Source organism: Anopheles marshallii, chromosome 2 (assembly GCF_943734725.1).
Source record: "Anopheles marshallii chromosome 2, idAnoMarsDA_429_01, whole genome shotgun sequence".
Taxonomy (NCBI): Eukaryota; Metazoa; Arthropoda; class Insecta; order Diptera; family Culicidae; genus Anopheles; species Anopheles marshallii.
In genome coordinates, this window is record NC_071326.1 from 43,334,247 (window position 1) to 43,358,388 (window position 24,142).

Here is a 24,142-nt window from a genome sequence, read left to right on the forward strand (position 1 = left end):
TTTGCTCCTCTTTTTTGGCGGCTTCTTTGTCTCTCACGTGCGGAAGATGTAGTTCTGCTTTTCTGCTGCATGTTCGAGAGGAATAAATTTTGATAGTTGCGTGCAATTGTCCAACCAATTGTAATAGGTTATCCATTGCGATGGGTTCTATTCAGGCGACCATTGTCCACTGATTCGTTTGCTGTGGTGGAATGCTTTAAATGGTTACAGTACCACTTCACTATAATTCTCCTACTAGTTCGCATTCTAGTTTGTTTCAGGTATAAACTAGATATGAAAAACCTTGCAAAGCATAGTGTCGCCATAATTAATTAAATTTTATTTAATTACATATAATTAAAGTTTTTTCGATGGATTGGAATGGGTTTATGTGGATATGCTACAAATATTAGTCTTAGTGTACGATATGTTAACTACTGGGCCGGTCTAGTTGTAGTGACGTCGATATTAACAAGATAGTACTGGTACCATCCTTTTCGGACCAATCATCTGAAAGAATGAATGATGAAGTAGAGTGAGAGAGAGTTGCAAGAACGTTTAAAAGTTTGCAAAAATTAGGAAATTGTTCAATTTTCTTTACATGAAGCATGTGAAAGAGTTATTTATTGTGTTTAGCAATTTGTGATAAAACACAAAAAAACCCAACTAACTAGTGAAACATTTTCTCTCGTGGTCTTCACCACTTCACTGCTTATTGTCAGAGCGAAACGAACCATTTTTACTGATTTTAAAAAGCGAGAACAATTGAACTCTGGCAATATTATCCATGCAGATATAAACCGCTATTGCCCGATGGAACATGAAGCATATAACAAGCGGATATTCATCCATGAACCCTCGCCATCAGATGGAAAGAGTATTTATTCGCGCCTCAAGTGCAGTGCTCTTAACTCGGCGCAGTTCACATTCCGCGATGTCATTTGCGATGCTCGACGACATATAACGTTTTATGTCGTACTCACGCCTTACCGTCGTTCGGGAAAAAAGATGCGTGTCGTTGGAGCGCCAAGTGTTTGATTACAGTCGCCATATAGCGTTATCCCGATGTATGCGGCGCACAAGCATTCGGGACGACTGAAGGCCTGGAACCCGTTTGACGAGACACGATGACGGTGCTCCACGTGTGTGTGTGCGTGTACAGGAGTAGAATGGGCCATTCAGCGATTGAAAAGTTTATGTGCTGTAATGTGAATTCGTTGATTCGCAGAGTTGCGGGGCGACATAAACGAATGCGTTTCTTTACAATGCAAAGCTATTTGAAAAAAAAAATCATATAAGTTGACAGTTGACTACATAAACATTTGTTTTATAGCTAAATCATAAAACAGCTTAAATTGAAACAGAGGTTAGACCAAAGTCACAATGGTTATCAATACGTTTTTGTTTAAATGTTTCGTTTTTAATATTTATTTTATTTAACGAACTTAAAAAAAAATTATAACTTTTTTTATAATAATTGCAACTAACACTCTTCAAACTAACCGAGGAGTACGGTGCTTTTCCTTCAACTTATCATTTATTCCAACGTCATCCTTCAGATTACTTGGTATCGAGGCCCTTTCATCGTACTTCCGACAAGGGAACAATTTTTGGCTTGCCACTTATTCACGTTGTACGTTGGCCAAATGCCTGTGGGAAGCGAAAAGAAGGGTCGAAGGAGTACCGGGTGATGGAATGCGTCTCGTTCACCAAGTTTACCGAGCACTAGACGAGCGCCGAAACAGATACAGGCGGGACCAGCAGGTGGTTGGTGGTGGAGTTCAAGTCTGTTCGAAAAATCTCGACATTTCGGAAATGGAGTCGTCCTAGAAATAGCCCTTTTCGATGGGCTCTGGAAGCGTACGGGGGGCCTTGGGCCAACATGTATCCAGACGGACGCGCGTCCGTGTGCCTGTGTGTTTTTCAAATATGTTTCCCATACGTCCCCGTAGAAGGTGGAAACCATTCATGTGGGTGGGTGTTTTGTGAGTATGTGTGTTTTGTGTAGGATTTGATATGACTACCGTCCGTACAAAGGTAGAGGGAAACAGCCCCATTGATAGGGGGTGACTTTGGTGGTCCTCGGAGTCTACCCGTCGCTCTCTCCCGGCACCGCTCGGAACCCCTCTTCTTGCGGGAATGGGGGTTTGGAAATTAGATTTTCCAAACGGCACTTTTTGGACAGTTTAGCAAAATATTTACATTTCCTGGCACCGGGCAAACTGGATAACCGGTGGCAGTGTCCGTTGATGAATATCCTGTGCGCTCATCACAGTGAATGCTTTGGTTCTGACTGCATGAATATCGTTCGTCTGTGGCGAATGTAATAAAACTCTAACCACCCGTGCACACCTTTCGTAGTTGGGGAGGTAGATATTTCCAACTGGTTCGTTTAAAATAGTAGACTACGGCATACTAAATATTCTCGTAAAGCTACAATAATTTTAGAAGTTTTCAGTTCAGTTAAAAATGTTTACAAAGTTATGCGACTCTAAAAAATCTGAGTCAGCTTTTGAAAGTGTCGTTTATATTCAACTCATATTACAATATTCTCCTGTTATCCAACTCATATACATCCATCTGAAAAGCATATTTAAAAAAAATCTACCGTTCACGGAAGAAAGGCGCAACGTTCGCAAAAGAGAGAAGAAAAAAAACACAAACAAACGTATAAACACTTTTCATGCTACTGCGAACAACAAGATCACTCTACCGGTCAAACACACAGTGACAACGAAATCGACACGATAAGTCTCGGTAATTAATCAAGTGTCACTGCACGAACGCGTATCGTGCGGTACGGTACGGTACGGGACGAATGGCAGGGAAGAACGGCAGCAGGCTTTACGTCATAAATCATCAAACCGTTGCCCGGCCCGGTGCCGATGGAGAGTGTTAGTGGCGTAAACGAGGCGCTAGCAAGCGCTTCAGGAGCTTTCACACGATACGTTCGTTCCTTCGGAGGATGTGCAACTGCTTGTGTATGTGTGTGTTTGTGTGTAACTGTTTGTGTGTTGAGCTCAGCTAGACAAATGAGAATGTGTTTTTCCACACAAACACACTTACACGCATGGGGGATCGCTTGTGGATTAATGGGGATCCAATTTGGCTCGGTTTGAAGTTCATGTTTTACAGTTACGCTTGCGACCATATTAACTCTTGCGTGCCTTTCCACTTAAATGTATATGTGTATGTAAAATTAGCTACCTTTGATTTTTGAATCCATACCGCACTGCCAAATGATATTCGCTAATTGTTTTTTTTCTGTACGCGTCATTTACCATTTTCAATGGATTTGATGGAGACGCCTGGTTGTTGGTGAAAAATACTTGACAGTCAAGATAAACAATTCACCTTTTACGATTACCAGTGCTTTCGCTACACAAAGCAAAGCTCACACTATTCGTAAGCCTATTTAACACCTGAAGTATGCTACTATACACACCCGGTTCGGTTCAGCTTCCGTGTTTTTCGCACTTTTCGCAATGGGTTTAAAAGTGGGTGCGCTTCATTTATCGCTGGCTCCATGGGAAAGGATCAAACGCTATTGCTTCACAGAACGAGAGAAAGAGTGGGAGAGTCACGTTCTCTCTCGGTCTAACAAACGCCGCTGAAACGATCGGGAATCGTTGGGTGTGCGGCGGGGAAAACACGACGGATTGCGGATAATAAATCATTGATTTTTGCCCCCCTCCATTCAGTTCTCGCTCGCTTTGTGACGGCGTGTGGCTATTGCGTGCGGGAGTAAGTGGAAGTTAGGCTGGGAGGTGGGTGGTGGTCTTTCCCGTCTGTGAAACCCGTACCGGTAATGTCCGGTGACTAGCCTTGATGCTTGATGCTGGGAGATTGATCCCCGAGCGTACGACGGGACACGCTGTACATATCATCGACGAGTCAGATCGATTTTGTAGCAATTTGAACTGCACTTGATGAGGTTTTATTATTTTTTTTTGTGTGCTATTCATTGTGAGTTTGTTTTTTTTCGTTCTCGTACGAATATTACGTTTACAGCAGTTCGGTAATCTTCAACTTCTACCCACCAGCAATACGGAAAAAACACACAGTTCGCTCTATTTTCAGCTCAACTCGTTTGTATATGTTTCGTTTTTTTTTTGTATGTTACACCGTTCGTTTCAATATTTTTCATCGATAAAGTAAGGTGCTCGAGAAAATGGAACACCAAACGTGTGTCCCTTGGGTGGGCGGATGGCGCGTGTGTGTGTGGGTTCGAAGCGCATAAACCGAACCGGAATGAATATGTAATGCAGCAGCACTTGGAAAAGTGTATGAAATGGAAATTGCTTTTTTTTACTGCTATTGCTCCTGTCCGTCGCTTTCCGTCTGTGTCGTGCCGTTTCTGTGTGTTTCTCGCCCTAATCGCTATCCACAATTTGCATTCCGTTGAAGGTGTGCACACCGGGTACGATGGTTCCTTTCTGACGGCTTGGCTACGGTCACGGTTTAGCTTTGACAAACTTTTCCCATACGGCTACTGTCCCGTGCTGTGTGGGAGCAGTGAACGTAAAGTTGACCGTGTCCTTATTGAGTTGATATTCGATGACTTTATAATCGGATAAAATCAATATTCAATATAAACTAAGTAGCAACAAGTCATGGAGTATTAGTGTGCTCTACTCTGAACTGTAATTAAGTACGTGCAGATAACAATAATATTTCTTTTTTTTCATGTATCAATCGAAGCTTTAGGTTCGATTCTTCATAAAATGCATGAGTTCCGTAGTCTGCTGTGTTGCACATTCACATATATTGTTGGAGTACCACGACATAATTAAAACCCATTAATCGGAACTCGGCTAACACCACCAATAGCATCTACAACCGTCAGTCGAACCCGTCAGATCCCAATAAAACCTGCAAAGTTAAACTAGTTTCCATCTGGCTGGTAATGGTGTTGATAAAACTCTACTTATTAGCGTCCTTCTGTTCAGGGTGGCTACTACTCGTTCCCAGCTGGAAGGACCAAATAGCCAAAATGGCACAAGCAAGCAAGCAAGCAGAAAAAAAAGTCCCAAACACGTACGAACGAACGATAAAAGATCATCTCTAGCTGCTGCCCCAGCGCCTACGGTACGGTTTGAGTTTTCCCACTTTCCATGCAGCGACCAAACCACAATCACATTTCACAAAGCTTTTCTCTCTCATTTTTCATCTCTTTTCATTAATCTCTTTCTCTTTTACGCGTTCTCTATCACTCTCTTTCTTTGTACTAACATAATCTATCCTTCTCGGTTAGCCTCAGGCAAACTTTCTTCTCGTCGGATTCTTTCCATGTCACACTCTCACTCACCTTCTACCGCTCGTCGTACCCGCTGTATCCCTTATTTCCTTAGCTTTATGGTGAAAAGTTTTCCCTATTTCCCCCCCTACTCCCCCATGCATTTCCCATTCTGTACCTTCGTCGTTTACACCGGCAAACGTTCTCCCGCGCGGCGGCGATCGTCTCTTCAACTGATTTGTATAATTTCATCGGCCCATTCTCGGCTTGTTCTCGGCAAATTTTGCATCCTTTTGCGCCGTCCTTCGAGTGGGAAAATGGAACGCTGTGCCACCGGGACGCCACCGGATCCTTTGTGTGCGGAAACGGAACACAACACGCAATACCTTTCCTCTTGACGGTGTCTGTGTGCCGCTTCGCTTCGGGTATGCGTGTTTGTGTGCATGCCGTGTATCAATCCGTACTTGGAGCATTCTTCGAACCCGTAACACGAGACGGTTGCCTTGCCGTTGCAGGTGGTTCAATATTTGTTTGAAGTTGGCTTTCCATTTGGTGGCTGTACCGTCGTTTCAATCAGTTGTATGTCAGGGTTTGTTATTTTAGTATCACCTAATGTGATTGGTTAAAATACTAAAATAAAGTTAGTGAGTTTGTCTCTGCACTTGTCATCATGATTTATAGAAAACAAAAATACATGCAAAATAATCAAATCAAACGTTAATAAAAAGAAAGTGTCAGTCTCATAATCGGGTGCGAATACATTTGCTTCTTCCAACGATGTATGTAATTCCTAATTATTCAGCGTCGAAATTGGATCATGATTGATTACTTGATTTTAATCACTAAATTACGCTGAGCAAACCGAATATGCCCGGGATATGGCAATATGCAAGGAGGAAATGCCGTGTAAAATTTGTAAAAACTCAATACTATGTTGATAATACGGCAAATGCCGTCATATTAGAGTAAATAAATAAATAAATGAATAATGAATAAATAAATTACGCTGAACGGTTTCTTCGGGGCGGGACGGTCGCATGATAGTAGTGGCGCCGGTCTTCACACGAACGGACCGGATCAAAATCCCATCCCCCGTACGTAGGACTTGACTATTCAGCTTACGGGTAAATAAAGTCACCGAAAGTAAAAAATGACAGGACTTAGATCCCTTGCGGGTTGTTGTGTCGATAAAGAAGAAGGTTTCTTCGGGTAAACATCCGGGGACGGTCATTGTTTAATTATTGCCTTCGGCTCCAAACTTGTTACGATGTTTCCTCAGTTCTACTGCCAATGCGAAGCGTTTAGGTATTTTTTCGTTCAGTAAGAGGTATTTAATTTCTTTAAGCAGGTTACTATTACCTTTGTCTGTATTTTTTAATACGTGTAAAAGTATCATCTTGTGACATAAAGTAGTTATATCGAGAAACGATATCTATGTATGGATAGTGCTACACCTGAAGTGCTCCATTCAACTCTGGCATACACAATTTTGAGGCGGATTAGGGCACATGATCTAAAGCAAAGAGAATCAAAGCATTCCGTTGAAAAGCCGTTTGATGAATGCTAGAGACTGTGGCAAGGGACTCAGAAACAGGTTTGCAGTTCAGACTCACGCTCAGACCACGAACTAAATAGATTCGTCCAATCGGGCACCCATTAATGGTAGAGTTGAAGTTCCAGGAAGGAACGATTAAAAGAAAAGAAGGAAGGAAGATAAAAGTAGTGCGCTGTTTCTTAACAATTCAGAGCATTGCTACACTGCGCCCGCTATTAAATTAGCCAGTCTTGCATGAGAAACATTCCATTTCAAGTGAAGATGATCCCAACAACCTAAGCCTTTCCCATATAGGCTGACCGTGGTCTAAAATCCGCCGGTCCAAGAAATTGTGCAATTTGAAAACAGTCTGGTACTCAGGCCATTACTCCATACTTCGGCCTGTAACGCCATCAGGAAAGCAAAGCTTTTCACGGAGAGCATCAGGAATACGCACTTTAAAAGATAACGATCGTTGAGAGGCTGCATCAATTCGTTCTTGAAGCAAACATTAGGCGAACATCTTTGCTTGTGTTTGATCATTTGTTTGTGAAAAAGTTAAGCAAAAATGGGGATAAATGTTTGAACTAACAATACAACTCACACATAGTAAACAATTTGGTTTGAAGCAAAAACGCAGGGAGATCCCTGTTAAGCTTGCAATTAATTAACGAATTATTCTGTTTGATTGGAAATACGAAGCCAACTGACAGTTTAATCACAGAAAGATGTCCTAGGCCGGGTTTCTAATGATCAAATACTAAAACCCCATGTATATTTTACTGGGTTGGCACTTTTTTCTTTATTCCAACCAACATGACATGACGGTACATATCGTCTTTCTTAGCCTGAAGTGAACGAATTGCTATTATTGGGACACATTTGGGTAATTTTTATTACAACTTTCCACTTAGCAAATACCAAAACGGTACCGATTTTCCGATCGTCTTTCGTACACGCTTCGTACGTTCACGGAACGCGTTTTTCATCCCAACTGACTGAAGCTATGGGTCATGAATGGAAGTTTGCTTAAACGTGTGTTTTTGTGAAGGAGAATTGTTTTTATTATGCTGGCGTTATACCACCAACGCGCGTCTCAGGAGGGTGGAAAATAACGCAAGGTAAAGCGAGAAAAACTCATTTTGTGGGAAAGCTTTCCAACCAAATGTCATGCCGGAGCGCGCGCGCGTGTGTGTGTGTGGGTGGTAAAGGGTGAACCGAAACAAAAAGTAAAATAAAAAAAAATAACAGTCGGGCGAGCTTTTCGTGCCAGTATCGTGTCCGGCAAAAGGGTCACAAAGTTGCTGACAAAGTAACTTCACCTATCTCTCTCTGTCTCCCTCAGTTTTGCGGGGTACCGTTCTCGGTTTCGCTGTTATATATCTGTTCACAGTATCTTTATGCCCACGTTGAAGTGGCGTACCGTGCCAAGCATAGTTAAATTATGTTCTATGCTCTCTTTCCACCGAGCGAAAATAGAAAACCGAACAACCAATATACTATTATGTTTCAGTGCTTTCGTTTTCCTTCATCATTTGCTGCAGAAGGTGGCTGCGTTGGCTTGCGCCTACCTTCTTACAGTCTGTGGTGGGTGGCCAACCTATTGAAGCATGGAAAAGAAATAGCGAACCCCATTTAGGTATCGCGTTAAATTTGCTTCGTAGGCGTTTATTAGGCAGCGATCGCTCTGGTGGTAATTTTTCAGCAAAAAACGTTTCATTAGACGAGAAATGGTTATTTATATTTAGCTTTAGTATCTTCATTCCGCCTTTATTAACCAGGAAGAAAATCTATGGAATGATGAACCACGTAATTACACCTACTGCCGTCTGTATTGAAATTGGCTACATTTTAGATGTGTGTATACTATTTATAGTAATGTTAGATAAATACAAATATATCGACACATGTTTGGAAATGTTAAATGTGTGTTAGTGTTTTTAGTTCAGTTGGTTTGAATAAAATAGGTTTTAAGAATCAACGTCAACGCTTGCCATTTGATTTCTTTCGCACTGGATAATTGGATGTGTCCTTTTCTAAGTGTATGTGCCTCAAAGCATTTGATACCGATTACCACCAATACAAGAATCATACGAACAAATCACATCCCCTTAAAAAAAGGGTCAAACGGGAATCCGTCTCCACCGGTCACCTACCATTTACTGCCTGCCTTAAACATCCTACCATACCAACGTTATGCTTCGGTGGTCATCTTGCCCACATTTCATGGCTTGTGGAATAGAATAGTGAAAAACAAACCTCGTTTCCACACACACACACACACACACTAGACGATAGGAATGGAAAACTTCCTCCGTCTGTAAAAGATTGCCTTCGCACTCGGACGGGGCTTAGGTTCGGTTCGTATAGCCGCTTGTCGAATGTTCGAATAGTGTGTATGGTCCCGCTTCACACGCTTTCCCGGCCAAAACAGTCCACCACAAGCGGGAAGCAGGAAGCAAAATTGGATTCCAAGATGTCCTTTACGAGGGATAACTGGCGAAGAAGGAGCACGCGCAAAAAAAACCGAGGAGGAAAACGCAATGAAATAAGACATATGACGCCACAGAACTGAGTTCACCTCTCGAGGGGAATAACGGTTGGAAATAGGGTTCACGTAGAAAATCGAAGTGACTGTTTTCTGGTTTTTTTTTGTGTGCTCTCGCTCCTATCGATGGTAATGGTATGCCATAGGGTTTCTGCAAGGGGAAAGATGAAACTAGTAAAATCACCCCTCCCGCGCTCTGCCTCCATTGCCGCGTTCCGCCCCAGCCTGTATGGTGATCTTGTGTGTGCCCACGAAGGTAATGAAGATTTATGATGCCTAGTAGTGCAGGCCTTATTGGGTTGGAGTTTTCAGTATAGGCCGCAAGAATTGTAGCCATTTGTTTGTACTCCACTCGGCAGAAAAAAACAACCTCGTGGACCTAGCGCGATGATAGTGTCGAGCGCCGCGGTAGTGTAATGGTTGGCACACGCGACCACATACACGTGCGGGGAGAGAAAAAGAACTGTTTGTGGTCATATTTTTTACCACCACTTTGCCCGCCTCAAAATGATATGGGTCGGATGGGTTTTCTCTTTTGGGATCTCTGCGTTAAACGTGATGATTTCCTCTAGAGCGTGGGGAATTCGTTTCTAATGGAAGTTTACTGCTGTAAACTTGTTCAAGTTTACAATGAGTGGTAATGTTTCGGGATGTAAAGTTATACTGATTAGCAGTCACTTTCTGTTACTGTAAACCTTTCTTTTGGCTTCTTGATGCACTAAGCTGCAATCTACATACTTCCCTGTCATAAGTAACTTATATAAGTGTGGCATATGGAAGGAGCAGCTCGGCGGTATATGTCGTAGCGGCGCCGGTCTCACACCGCCGGACCGAGGCACAATCCCATCCGAACCGTTCCCCCCTGCAGCAAGGAGTGACTATTCGGCTACGTGATAAAATAATTCTAGTAAAGTCAGATATGACAGGCTCGTCCATCTAGTAGCTCGTTGCGTCAAAAAAAGAGAAGCGAAATAACTGACGAGAACTCTTAATTGTACCACGTAGTACCGATTCGTAATGGGAGTTTGTATCCGTCCTGTCTTGTGAATGATCAGTGATGCTACTAACTTGACCTAAACTGACAACTTTACTCTTAAAAGCTTATTTGAGTTGCAGGTGTAAGATGTATGATTCACAAAAATCAACAATCATGCAACACTTGCAATCATACGTACAAAATGGACTTCCCACATATAATACAACCACTTATGGGTCTAGTTAAGTGAAGAAATATTTCCCCCCGGGCAACAAGTTCGCTGCCCAGACAGCACCGTCTCAATCGGGTGCAACTAGCTGGATACAAACTGTAGAAGGGTGTAGGGCAGAATGCTTCGGCCCCAAGATGTTCACGTCCGTCTCGGTAGCGAACCATAGCAAGTGGACAAAGAAAAGACTTCAGATTCAATTTTGCACGACGGTTCAAAAGGGCACAAACTCGTTCGCATGGAGTGGCGGGAAAATCTATCGACCGAAGAGTTTCTAACTACCAACACACACTGTGGGTAAGCTTACAAGGAAAGGTTGGTCTAAAAATAACACAAAACATAATTTTATATCTGTTCGTGTCTGTTGCACGTAGGAGTTGTAAAATGAAGCTGCTTTCTAATTAATGTTATGTTTTTCATTCCTTTGGAGTTAAATGATTTCTGCTCGGTCGAGTCTGTCCATAAAACTTTGAAATTCTCATTCTTGATGAATAAATTTCGGCTACCTGCGATCCACGTGAGATTTGATCTACAATCTTCGATGTATTAGACTTTGGAGAGAGACTCGACCTCAAAGGGCATCAATAAACGTAATGTTTATTTCTACTTTAAACACCTCTGCATTACAAGAGCGACATTATTAAAGTTAAATCATTTTGTATCGAATGCTAGAAAATGATAGGAACAATCATCACCTAATTTGACACCATTGCACTCTCACAAATGTGCAAAATATCCTCTCTTTTTCTTCGAGGAAACTGACTAGCTCACTGTGCTTGTCTATTCAACCCGCAAGGCATACCAGTTTGCAATTCCTTTTCTTCGCTGTTTCCCATTGCAAAGAGTAGCTAATGCTTTTCCCCATGCGATTTGACACCGAGTTTCAAGCTCTTTTGTGTTTTGGTGAAGAGATTTTTAGTTTTCCCTTGGCGTGGTATCAGTGGGTGTGTTTCTTCACCCCCATTGCATTGTATCTAATCGATCGGTTTTTTTTTGTTTTCCTATCATTTTTCCGGTTTCGTATATTGTGATTCGATTAGAAGAGGAAAGCAGACGGCTTTCATTTCGCCACAGCAACGCAAAGTTGCTGATGGTGATGCATGATTTTAATCGAAGCAATTCTGATGGACCTGTGAAGCACCCTTATGAATGGTTGCTAAACTACTTGTGAGTTTACTTACAGCTTTCATAATTAATTTATTGTTGATAAATTAATGTGATTGGGAGAAGGAGTGGTTGCTATAACAATTATTCGATTGATAGCTATTGCTATTCTTAACCGAGCATGCTCGGGATAAAACAAAAGGCAAGGAGGAAATGCCTTGAGGAATTTATATTCTCCAGAGTCAATATATGGTTGATAATATTGCTAAGAGCCGTCATGAGTTTAATAAATAAACAAATGAATAAATAAATTGTAATTAACACAGTTATTCTTTTATCTTGTGCTTTAATTAATTAATCATAGATTTAATCTTTATTTAGCTACAATATTTATTATTATTATCTTTATGTTGCTAGTAATTCTATTATTTTTCTTGATTTGTTAAGTAAGTTTTACTTGCCTGTACTTACGTACTTCGGAAGCTTGTATTCCTCTGGAGATTAAATCAACTTTCTTCTTCGTAAAAAAGCAATAAATATTATAAGTTTGGACCTAAAATTATCTGTTTTTCTGCATTGCAATAGATGTCTTACACCGAAAAACTATCTTATCCTTAACTTCTTCGCCATCAACCGTTCCATCAACGACCGGGCGCCTCCATGGTTCCACTGTCTCGCAAGCACCTAGCTGATGTCTGTGCTTAAATAAATGTAGCATTTTTAACGTTACAGTAATCATAATTAATTATAATGAAAGTTCAGCGACTGTTTACAAGCCCGACTGTTAGAAAGCTCCAAACACGAACATCAACGATACGTTACTAATTTGATTTATTTCAGGGACTTTTTCTGAAGGTATTCCTTGGAAGTAAAAGCGCACCGACGGACGGGAACGGGCCCGTTTGCAGCGGGCGCGCTAGGTACCTACACGCACATCCGTGCTTTACTGCCAGCAGCACGCTACGTTAACGTGAAACCATAATCAACAAGCCGATATCGGACAAGGACTCCCCTGTCGGGGTTGCTGCTGCTGCTGCTGTCGCCCCGTACACTGCCGGACGTAGAGGGCGTAAACGTGCTCGTGAAATAAGCGAGCAATATTGGCACGGAACAAGAAAGGATCACACGCAAAAAACGCTTTCAGAATGTTACACTGCTGCTCTATCTTCGCGCCTGTTCTTTCATTCTCTTTCTCTCTCTATCCCTATCTCCCTCTCTCGCTCTCTGTTTGTGATATCCTTCTCGTTTCGTCCACCTGTAAGATGCTCACGCGCTGTTACGGGATCCATTCATTGTCGGCTGTTGTATCGCATCCTCAAAACCCTCCACTGCTTTGTTGCGTAAACTTCCCTCCATGCAGCAGCGTAATGGGGAGAGTGGAGAGTGAAGTTAGGGGGGGGGGGGGGGGTGTACGGATGGTGAAGTGTGGAAATTTTGTACGGTTCCTTTGTCGTTCTGGTCGGAGCAGGAATCTCTCAATATGATGAAAATGATTTTCTCAGCCCCCCCCCGTAAACTTGTGTATAGCAATAGCTTATTTTCTCGCTCTCTTTCACTCACTACAGGTGGTGGGAGCATCGATTGTGCTTCCCTTTTCTGTTTCTCACGTTGGCGCCCATTTGTAGCTCTCTTTCTTTCTCACCTGCAGAACGATAATACGCGGTTCATTCGTTCGTTTTTGTGTGCCTATGTGCCGGGTTAGCCATTTCGGGTGAACTTCCTGATTTCGGGGAAAGGGGTAGTACGGTGCTTTTCATGTGTGTTAACAAAATCAAGCTCATTTCCGCAAATTGACGCTTCTGGTTGTGTGGTGTTTTGGATACTGTTGTCCAAAGCATACCAGTGTGCGAAAGAGAGCGGTTTTAAAGCACTACTCGTCAGGCGAATACAGACAGGATCACGAAGAAACGACCGACTTGCTTGTTTTCGCTTCTCTTTTTATTGCCCACCTTGCCTGGCATACCCCAACAAAATGTTTGGGTGTGTGTGTGTTTGTGTGTGCATATTTAATGTTCCTAAAACATTCTTGCCAGCTCTTTGTGTCGGGTCCGTGCTGCACCACTGTATGGTGCTTACACTTTTGGAGCTTGCCCGACCGTACGGATAACTCTTTGCTCCACGAGCTAACCACCCGTAGTCGCCATTTTGTGTCCAAAATCTTCTTGTGACCTTCTTCAAACGACTTTCAATCCCATGAGCTTGCGGTTCCTGGTATATGCGGGCACCGGGGTGTAGCTCCCTTTACGAGGGAAGAGCTTGTGCTTCGAGTTCCGAAGGGTGTTATGATCCACCTTGCAAGAGCAGGCGACCCGTGCTGACGCTCGATGGGTGAAAGCAGGGAAAAAGCGCGAGGAGCAAGCGAGTCAAGTAATTTATTTTGCACGAGAAATGGAAGTCAATCTTTGTTGGGATGGCCCAGGTTGTCTTTCCATGGTTTGTGTCCGTTTGTTTGTTTGTTTTTGTTTTTTGTACAAAAAGGATTCAACACGCTACGGGTAAACCGCAGAGAGTGCATGAACCAAGTGAACGATGCGGAAGGATGCGACGGTTTGTTGGGTTGTTCCCATGAAATGGAACCGACGGGAGGGGAGGTCAATGTCAATGTGTGAGCATCATTCAACCGTAGGAGTTTAAAGTACTTGGTGACTAAGTCGTGCTGTCATTGATTAATTAATGATCATTTGTTGAGTTTGGACCTTGTTGGGCTTGTTTGATTTCAACGATCTTTTGCTTGCTTATTGGCAGTTGGGTGTAATTACAAGAGAATGGTAATGTTTTCCAGCACTTCTCCAGGTTGATTTTCAAAGAAAATATTGTATTAACACGGCAATAAGAACAACTAAAGGACTATTAATTTGTTAAATTGAAATGGAAATATTTATTTAATGATGATTGATGAATACGGTGATATGATTAATTTGGGAACAAGTTAAAGTAATTAATTAGAGGATTTCTTTGCTTTTTTTTACTTTTTAGTCTTTAAATACTTACAAGGTTTAACAACAAGATTAAATTATCTCTCATGTTGGTTGATAACGATACCATAACGATAACCAGAGGTATTATAATTTAGGCCATACAATACTTAGCCGAAATGCCTAACCAAATATGTAAAAATCAGCCTTAGCCAGTTGCTCAAAGCACTAGATAAAGTAGTTGTGCCGTTATGGTATTTAATCCTTCTAATACTAAACATGTTAATATATTACAACAAAATGAAGCGTTCTTTGAACCTGATTATAGTCAAAGGGGATTTATTACAATAGAGAATAGTCAAAGGGGTTAATAAAGTAAAAGAAAGTCAAAATTGACAGGCCTAACCATCTTGAGGTTGTTGTTCATAGCCAGAAGGAGAATTACTAGACCACAAGTCAATGCACAAGGCCACGAAACCGCCTCTGAATCATTGTGTTGGGAACATTAGTTTAGGCACTAATCTAGAATAAAAAAATAACAGTAATTGTTTACAGTTAACGATTAGTATAGCATTTGAAATCGTTTGCTTAGTCTTTTCCATTTTCTATAACTTGCCATCAATATAGAAAGCAAACACTTTGAACTATTTTAATATGTTAAAAAATAAAAGAGTATGCAATGGAAAAATACATGGTACTTTAACAATTGTTAATGCAAATAAACCATTTCTCGTTCGCCTAGCAGTGCGTGCTTCAAAAGCTCATCCGCCATTCCGCTGCAAATCCATCTCTTTCTTATTATGCTAATCTTGTGCTCCGGGAAAGTGCACGTATCACGTTGTCAAATAATAGACTGCAGCATTTGCTAGCGGGAGCGAAAGCTTCATCTAAACTTCTGCAACTACAGTACAGCGCAAAACGTGTTGTGTATGCATTGTGATTCCTTCGGTTTCCAGCAGTGAACCCAAAATAGGAACCTCCCAGTGGACATCGGCGGCTCCTTCGGTTAGCGCATGAGTTCGGCGAGGTAATTGTGCAATGTGCAACCATGTGTCGTGGGTTATTTTAGTCGCCAGAACATTAGCAGCAGGATCTGACGGGTTTTCCGTTTACCTGCGCCCCACCCAGCGGCGCCACGGCTGCGGTTTGCTGCTGCTCAGTAATGGCCCCGATGGCCTTCTAATTTGTGTCCATGCGTATGGTGTTCACTTGTGTCTGCCTCTTTGCTTCGAACCGCTTAGCACTAATCCTTTTCGGCTTCATTGTTCGATCTGGCGATCCGTACGGTCCCGTGCACACGGTGCGCTGTATGACATGAAGCCAGCATCTGGCGGATTTGGTGCTTGGCACATTCGCACACCCGGGTTCAGAGGAGATGGTCTAGAGCTGGGAAGCTTGTTAATTCCCCATCGTTGCGGAATGCTGCAATGGTTGGATTTGAGGTGTTAACGTATGTAGCTGGCGCTCGACCGTGTGTGTGTTTTCATGTTGTCGTCCTATTGATAGTGTTCGGACATCGGCTTTTCGATATCAAATGATATATTTGTAGAACTCTGGAACGTAGATTTTAATATTGTACATAGATCTTGAAATAGTCGCAATGATGCAATCATTTGCCTCTTTCTTTCCACTCTGTTAAAATATTTTCGGCAATGGTGAACTGTGCAATGCTTCGAATTAAAATGAATGTCAATATTAAATTCCTGACATCACGCATCGCTAACCAAATCGTGCTCTGTGGTGAGAAAATGTATGCCCCTTTACAAAGCCCTCCCTTGCTTGTTCCCTGCTTGTGTGTTGAGCCACTGAGAGTGAGAATTATTGAGAAGCCGATGCCGGTTGACTATTTAGCACAATAGTGGCGCTTCCGACAGGGGTGTGTCTATATTTTCTTTTCCAATTAGCATAGAGGTGGTGTTGGATTTTGAGTTTGGGACAGGCCCCTTCGAAATATTAGTCTATTAATGTTGCTCACGTCAACCGTGAATTGATTGTTCCAAAATTTAGTTAGAAATGTTAGTTGTACAGTCGTTTATTGAGAATTTTTTGAAAATGAAAAAGATTATATATTTCATATCTAAGTTCCTATTTCAAGTTACAACTTAATTTAAACAAGTTGAATAAAATTGAGTTAAACCAGAATGTAACAAGAAATTGGGTTGGCTACAATTAGTTTGTAAATTAGAAAACACTGCAAAATAATCCAGCAAACCTGTCGATTACATGGGCATTAACGACGCCACCACTTTCCGCTGCCAAAGGACACATTCCGAAACGAATTCTAAAATGCTTTTATTCACCTTCCGTTCGCGGTGTGTTTGAAGCGGATGATAAAAAAAAAACAGTTAATCACAGTAATCTACCACCACTGGGCGGCAGAAAAACCATCGAGCGTTGGAATCGTACAGAAGGAAAGGGAGAATGGTCGCGGTGAACCACCGCCAACTGTAGTGGTGGTGCACATCATCATTATCATCATCATCTGGTCGCGCGTTGTACATCTTCGCGTGTGAGCTTTTTTCTTTAGCCTGTTTTGCTGTCCTTCTTTCTCTCTCTCTCTCTCTCTCTCTGTCTCATTCGTGTGGATATTAGCTCTCTCTTTCTCGGGCAAGTTAAAAAAAAACCCCGGTAGCGTGCGGTAACTATGACGACATTCATTGAAGGTAGCGCGACGCGAAATGCGGAACAACACACAAAAGGCGGCAACAAATGGGAATGTGAGTCCGCACGGTTAACATCTTCGCCGGGGTTAAAGTCATCTGTCAGATAGGAAAAGAGCGGAAAAGAGAAGACAAAGAGTGAGCGAGAAAGCGAATGTGTATGAAAGGGTTGAATAGAGAAAGAGGGGAAAAACAAGGCTAGAAAAGAAAGGTAATCATGGAGAGTTATTACATCGCAAGCATTAAGTACAGTTAGCATTATATTTTTTATTATTATTTAGTTTTCCGCAGTCCCCTTGCACTACCGTATTTATGTTGGGGTGTGTGTTTGTACGAATGTTGCTCTTATCCCCCCGGTAGAGTTTGGTAGATCTTTTACCACCCCCCCCCCCCCCCCCCCCCTCCGTACCCTCTAGCAAGTAAACAAGATAGTGTGGATCACAACGTGAGAGATTGTTACGTTTGGGGTTTGGGATTTTGCTTTGCGAAGATCGAAATTCCTCTCTGCACGATCTTCGCGATCGGTTCAACACTCAACGCGCGCGCCTTCACATGTTGCGGTCCCGTTTTTTCCCCGTTCGGACGATATTTGGATTCGTTTGCATATTTTTGCTCGTGTTTTTTTTTTGTGTTCGCTGCTGGACACTTTTTATCAAGACACGAACAACAACAACACCCAAACACGGCTCAACGCGACAAGGGTGAATTTCATCACGGCATTAAACTTAGCTCAGAGTGGTGCCAAAACGCCCGTTACTGCAAATTAGCAAGATGCTAAATGATGAAGGCCTTGCTCGATGGTTAAAAAAAGCCACGCTTTATTAAAGCAATCGATTGTTATTTTGTTTGTTTACATCCGGCCAGAAATGGGAGGAATGCTGCTTAATTCGTTCTTTTACAGTTTATGGAAACCTGCAAAAAGGGTGCACACAGTTAAATTACAGTGAGCATGTAGGACAATTCTTTGACGCTTTCAGGTGTGGGCCAAGTCAGATGGATGCGAGGCATGTGTCACGTATATGTTTCTTTTTATACTTATGTTTTTTTTATGTTTTTTTGATACGACAGATGTTTCTACTATAAAGATAATTTTATTGGAAATTTACATTTATTTTACAGTTAAGAAATTGCCAATTTACAGTTGTTGCGTTGACATGTTGCCAGATAGAATGGATGAAATGTCAGACCCCTGTTGGGGGTATTTTTTGTTGCAAGAGTAATAAATCAATTTGTTTTAAGTCCACATGTTGCCAGATATTTAGATATTTAAACATCGGGGCATTTATTCTCGTGCTTTTGGCTTATTTTTTGACATAACAATGTTCTAATTTTGATAACCGTAGAACATGTCAGTCAGTAGCCATGAAACAAATGTAGCCGCAACATTTTGAAAGACCCGAAATGAGATGTTCTTAATCCACTGCATCTTTGTTTCGTTATAATAATATTTTTATTAGCTTTCGTATTTTAAATAATACTTATCTTTCTTTTAATATTGTTTTGATTGTGTTTAGCACCTCCATATTAAATCTCAAACACAAATAACTTATCAGTAAAATTAATGTAAATTCCAATTTCAAACGATATGTTCCAGCTTTACGCGGCAAATTATATTAACGAACAATTACATGCTTTGTTCCTATTTTCTCTATGGGAACTGTGAAATAAACTTCAAACTCGCTGTGTGAATTAAAATTGATCCCGTGCTTTTTTTTATACAAACCCAGATTTCACCCAGACCTTCAAACCATTTTATGTTCTACACTCCTACATCGTCCTTTTAATCGTTTGATCCAGTTTGATATGCACAGTTTCCCGATTTCGGCAAACTGCTACAGCTTATCTCGATCAGGTTTCAATTCGCGTGATTAATATTTTCCATGCTACAAACAGTGCTCCGCTCCATTCCAACATGTTGGCGTGGAAACATGGCAAAACTAATTTTTCATCACCACCTCAACGGAACGGGATCGTGCATCCTTCCGGGAAAGGTGGTTCCCAAAGTTGAAAAGAGAACTACCGCCGCACGATGAGCACGGGTGAAGACTCCGTGCTCCGTTTGTCAAAATGTTAAACCAAAATTAATGAGTTTCACTTCACAAATCAAAATTAACTCCCCGAACGAAAATGGTGTGGCCGATCGGTGGCTGGGTGGTTGTTGGAAGATTGCGAAGCGCACTCGTACAGCGTCTGCACAACCTACCGTTGCGAACGCCAGCATCAGCAACGGCATCATCATCATCATGGAATATCGTTGGCTTCCACACGGAAGGAAGCGTAAAGTTTTGAAAAAGGGGGAAAAAAAACCCCGGTGAAATATCAATTCTCCACTGCTGCTACTGCTTTAGCCGGTCGTGCGCTTGCTCTCCCATGCGTCCCTTCATTTGCGCCGAGGCTACGCTCATGGATGCCTTGTGCGAAGGGTCAATTCAGTGCATAAAAAATGGTGCCCTCATTTCCGTCGAATATGCTTGCTGCGCTGCGAGAGAAATTCCAACCCTCCAATCCAGAGTGGCCAGTAACGGCGGCGCGCTGATGGGATGCGCTAACATGAAGACGATGTTGTACAATTCTTGCCGATGTTGAAACCAAAGAACGAACGTATGAACGAACGAAATACGTTCCACCGGTCCATTCCTTTCGGTCCCCGCACCCGGTCGTGGCATGTGTACGTGCTGCTGCGAGCATCAACAGCTCCTATATGCCGTTGAGAGCGCGCACCAACACGACGCGCGTCTCGGCCGATATGAGATGTGAGTGAGACGCCATTTGATGGGGACCGTATATAGGGGTGGGCACTGCAAGGAGAAGGACGCTGCCGATTCCAGATCAGCATGGAAAAAGATGCGAGCCCGAAAGTAGAGTGGGATTTGTGTGCCCTGCTCTTCACTCTTTGCCTATTTTTCCACCTCACCGTATTTCACCACCGTCAACGGTGCCTCCGTGTACAAGTACGATGAACCTCTCCGAGTCTTTTCCCTTCTGCCCTTATCCGCTTCTCACCAGGTGGTGTGGTGATGGTGGTAGTCGGTGTCTTTTATCGCTTCATCGGTACATCGGTGGGTGAAGGAGGATTGCCACGCAAGGGGGTAGCGGAGAACCGTGCACTACAGCTGCTGATAAACGGTAAATATGCTTAGGTTTGGTCGGTGGGTGGTTAAAGTAATGTTTAATGTAAAAAGCCGACGCCAGAGTACATGAGTACAGCACTGGTACATGAGTACATGGAGCAAGGTTTTATAGGACGTGAATACGGCGGGCAAGAGACATGGGGATGTAGCTCAGATGGTAGAGCGCTCGCTTAGCATGTGAGAGGTACCGGGATCGATACCCGGCATCTCCAGAGAGGTTTTTTTTGGTGGGTGGGCAGCACCTCTCATATCAATGGAAGAGTTTTTGATTGCTATCAAGGTACTTGGCCATTTTGAGATATTTGATATTACTACATTTTTATCTATTCAAACGTCATCAAATCGCAGGTAAATACAAACATGTATTCATAGCGTGCACGGTTTTGTCATCTATAAATATAGTTTTGCAAGAATGGTAAAATTCTAAAATGTAACAAACATTACAGTGAATCATTTATTCTGCTCCTATTTATTGAATACCTGAACGACTGAGATAAATTCACTTTATTTATCAACCCGCTTTAAATCCTATAATATCCGGCATTGACATCAATTTAGCTAGTGACTAATCTGATTGGCCACCATCGATGAGATTGTGCGTGTGTCTTTTAACGTTGTGTAAGTTTGGCTTCACGGCATCACTAAGGGAGGCGGAGATTGTCCCCATTTTAAGAAATGGTTTCGCGTTAAAAAGGTGCTTGGGGTTGCTTCAGTCACGTGGCTCAATGGTCTAGGGGTATGATTCTCGCTTTGGGTGCGAGAGGTCCCGGGTTCAAATCCCGGTTGAGCCCGAAATAGTTTTTTGCTAACCATAATTTGCGAAGAGTACCGGTGTATTACTATTTTTTAAGGACTTGAATTGAAGTAAAATTGGTTAATATTGTAGTAGTTTTTTTTCATGTTCGTGTAGTCTTTTTAAAACGAGAAGTATGTGTTATTCCACCTAACATCTATGCGTTTCGGAAATGTATCCCTTAAATATTGCGCATATCCCTTAAATATAACCTTTGGGAAGCGACAAACATTTTCACCGCGGTGTCGTCTTTTCAAACATGTTGATACGTTCTTGTGTCTTTAATACTGTCATGATTTCCATCGACAAAATTCCGGTCAACCGAGCATTCCCGCTAATATGCAAATTGCAAGGAATTGTTAAAAATTCAGCACAAACCGTGTTGAAAATTCGGTTAATACCGTATTCAAAAAAATCATAAAATTAACATTCCCAGTAACATCAATTTGAGAGATGCTTTTCCGTCGACTGTCAACGCGCAAAGCATTAACTGTAATTGATTGGCTATGGTGTTATAGGTCACATCCCGGAAAACACGATGAACAACCCTGGTATGACGCAGTGCAGGAAATGAGATCGACTGGATGACTGCCGATTATGGTACTAGTACCTTTTTAAATAATAATTAATTGTTAACCATTAAAAGTAAGTTGTTAGTAGTAGGTTTAGTAAGATACATTAGGTAACCATGCGCGGATAAACATGAGTTAAACACATTAGTTATGTAGGGTTAGTGATATGCAAGCAATTGTGTAGATGCAATTGATCAACCAAATGTTTCAGTCGTACACAACAATATGATAATATTATATCGTACATATGCATGCAATAAAAACATTGAAGCTTTAGGTTACCTGACCAAGTTAGCAAGACGTACTTAATGTGATCCGGTTAAATGAAAAGAAGAAGTAAATTACAGATGTTTGCATTGTGCATTGGCGCTTAATTGATGAGTTTTTAATTAGGCTTGATTTATTTCTAATCAAAACATATTTAAAACACAAAGCAGAGCGTATAACACTCTGAAGTGCGATTTTCCTATGTAAAAGCGTAAGAAGAATGAACTGTTAATCTTAGCATGTGGCTCAATGGTCTAGGGGTATGATTCTCGCTTTGGGTGCGAGAGGTCCCGGGTTCAAATCCCGGTTGAGCCCGGTATGTTTTTTTTTTGAAAAAAAAAAGTTTCAGCTGGATTTCTGAATATGATATTTTCTTCTGTGGTTGGCATATCTTTCTTCTCATAAAATGCAGACATGTTCGAAATTAATCAAGAATTGGTAAGAAATAATTTAGTACAAAGTGATACAACAAGCATTATACATTATTTTTGTTCAATGAATGTAGAAATTGCCAAGATTATGAATACTTGACTGTAAAAAGATGTTTGTAAATAAATGAAAAAAGAGTTCTCTGGAGATGCCGGGTATCGATCCCGGTACCTCTCACATGCTAAGCGAGCGCTCTACCATCTGAGCTACATCCCCTTGTCGAAGAGAGTGTGCTTAACGACCTTTATAGACTGTTGTAACCCTACATAGCGTTTTCATTCGCCGTCGCAAACATATATTCCAACACTGAATGCCAACCATACCGGATGCTTCTGCTTTAATCCGTCATTTAACTCAACCGTCCCTGCGCCCCCAAAGGATGGGGGAAGACGACACAAAATACAGACTGATTGCATGCTGTACACCGGTAGCGCGAGTAGTAGTGCTATTACGTATGATCCGTTTGATGCGCTGTCGACAATTCTGCTACACGATCTGTTAATTAATGTATTCAACCAGACGGGCGCGGGTTGTTGTGTTGTGATTACTGTCATTTGAAAATGAGACTGTCATAAGAAGACTTTGTGCAAATGCAGACAACACCGGGAGACGACAAACAGTGGTTTCCTTCGCATGGCCACCGCTGTGCTTGCAACCGTGTCCACGGGCTACGTACTCCCCGCCTCCCGCATTATAGCAATCGCGCATACTTATTTATGCTTCACATTGTCTATTTTTGCCCATTATTAGTTCCTCCCGTTCGGTGGCTGTTATTCTCACGGTGAGAAGAATGTCCGGGGCACAACGCATCGTCGATAACGGCACAGTAATGGAAGCAAGTGTGTATCGTGCAAGAATTGAAGCATCATTATCGATGCCGCCCAGCGTGCGTGTGTGTGCGGCGTACCGGAAGGCCAGAAGGTACAGATCCATCGAATAGCTGAAGGAATAAAGTCAATCTTTACCCGGCACTTCTTCCATGCCCTGGCGAACTAGTACGCGCGGTCAACAGCATTTGGCTTCCCGCTTCTCATCATCACGGTCCAAAAACGGCCAATTCGAGGCATCTTCATCGATTGGTATAAAAGAAATAAATTACAAACAGAGAAATCCCACCGATTTTGTGCGCATTCCTTCTGTTTCTGCCGCCGCGGCATGTATATGCGGAAGAGGCCAGAGGGTAAGCGCCGTAAGTCGTAAGTTGAACGTTGAAATATTTCATTGAACCTGTTTGAAGCGGGGGCCTGCTTCGTGTGTGTGTGTGTGGTGCTATGGCGAAATATACTTGCTACTTCTTCGCTACCCTTGAATTGAGCCCCAAACCACCACCACCTGAGCCAAACGGTAAATGGGACTCTCGCGCTGTTGCTGGGGATGATGGGCCACAATTTTTCGGAGCGCTTCTTCAACGCTTTTCCGACACGGTCAAAGTGAAAAGAACGAAACCGCGTAAAAAAAAAGTAACAGCCACACGATGGGGATGGAATGAAATTAAGGTTCTTTTGGCGGGCGAGAGCTTTGGAGTTGCTCTCAAGATTTAAGCAAGCTTCTGTTCTGTGGATTTTTTTTTTCCAGCGGATGGAAGATGGTAAAGACTTTTTTCCCGTTAACGGACCCACTTTGCAGGGTTGCGGTAGGAAGTGGTTTTTGTGTTTATTCTTGTGTGTGTTTTTTGTGTTCCATTTTGGTGAAGGTGTTCAAGGTGTAGAGGGTGCCATGCCGATGAACACTAATCAAACGCACTTAATGAAGAATCCGATATGGTGAAG

At 42.2% G+C, this 24,142-nt stretch overlaps 4 non-coding genes across 4 annotated transcripts; 3 read left to right on the forward strand and 1 right to left on the reverse strand.

The window, feature by feature from the left end:
* Positions 1-20,451: 20,451 nt before the first annotated feature.
* On the forward strand, positions 20,452-20,524 carry Trnaa-agc (transfer RNA alanine (anticodon AGC)). The gene has a single exon. It is a non-coding gene; the product is annotated as a tRNA-Ala (tRNA).
* A 507-nt stretch (positions 20,525-21,031) lies between these two features.
* On the forward strand, positions 21,032-21,103 carry Trnap-ugg (transfer RNA proline (anticodon UGG)). The gene has a single exon. It is a non-coding gene; the product is annotated as a tRNA-Pro (tRNA).
* A 1,084-nt stretch (positions 21,104-22,187) lies between these two features.
* Trnap-ugg (transfer RNA proline (anticodon UGG)) lies at positions 22,188-22,259 on the forward strand. The gene has a single exon. It is a non-coding gene; the product is annotated as a tRNA-Pro (tRNA).
* A 257-nt stretch (positions 22,260-22,516) lies between these two features.
* On the reverse strand, positions 22,517-22,589 carry Trnaa-agc (transfer RNA alanine (anticodon AGC)). Its single transcript has one exon. It is a non-coding gene; the product is annotated as a tRNA-Ala (tRNA).
* Between the last annotated feature and the right edge of the window lie 1,553 nt (positions 22,590-24,142).